The sequence below is a fragment of the Aplysia californica genome, unplaced genomic scaffold, assembly GCF_000002075.1.
Source record: "Aplysia californica isolate F4 #8 unplaced genomic scaffold, AplCal3.0 scaffold00330, whole genome shotgun sequence".
NCBI lineage: Eukaryota > Metazoa > Mollusca > Gastropoda > Aplysiida > Aplysiidae > Aplysia > Aplysia californica.
The window spans coordinates 593,011-593,937 of NW_004797600.1; positions in this window are offsets into that span (position 1 = coordinate 593,011).

Consider the following 927-nt stretch of genomic DNA (forward strand, 5'->3'; position numbering starts at 1 on the left):
TTCATATTTGTAGCGGAGTTGTTACTTTTGACATCGCCGTCTGCAGTGTGTTCACATCTCGCTGACACTCCCAAGTGAAAAATGTCTGCTATATTGGCGATAATGATACTACTTTGTTTTTTGCATAGTGACATATTTTGCATAACAACCAAAATAACCAGCAAAGAAGGGTTTGATTACATAAACATTGTAACGAAACATTGTAACGAATTAGAAATGACAATCAAAACTATATGCACTCTCATTACCCTGTACAATATTTAGATGGGCTCAATAAAACACTCATATAAAGATTTTTAACTTACTTAACTTTCATCAAGTAGTTCAGTAGTTAATTCATAATTGAAATCGATCCTTCTAGCCATATACACGTATACACGTATGCATAGTCCAAACTTAATACATGTAAACTTGTCCGCTTTTTTTTGTGGTGGTTCCTTTTACATCTCATATCATAATATAATTATTGTTGGCTTTCTGCAGGTATTTGTCACATATCTGAAGTGGTTTGCACCACTTCTCCATCTCTCTCTCTCTCTCTCTCTCTCTCTCTCTCTCTCTCTCTCTCTCTCCCTCTCCCTCTCCCTCTCCCTTTCTCTCTCTCTCATTCTCACACGCTATTTTTTCAGTCTCACAGTCAGGCATACACATGCATAATATATATCACAGTACATCATTATGTCTGGTATGCTTGTGTGAATGAAAAATGCTTCAGCTGATTTTTGAAAATGGAAATTGTTGGGGCAGATCTTATTTTATATGGGAGTTCGTTCCATACATGGGGACCAAAGAATAAAAAGGAACGCTCGCCGTATGTTTTGTAATTTTGTTTTGGAGTTTTAAGAATTAGTTTATCAGAGGCTGATCTAAGGGCTCTAGGTGGATGATATAATTCCAGGAATGTTTTAAGATAAAAAGGTGCACTAT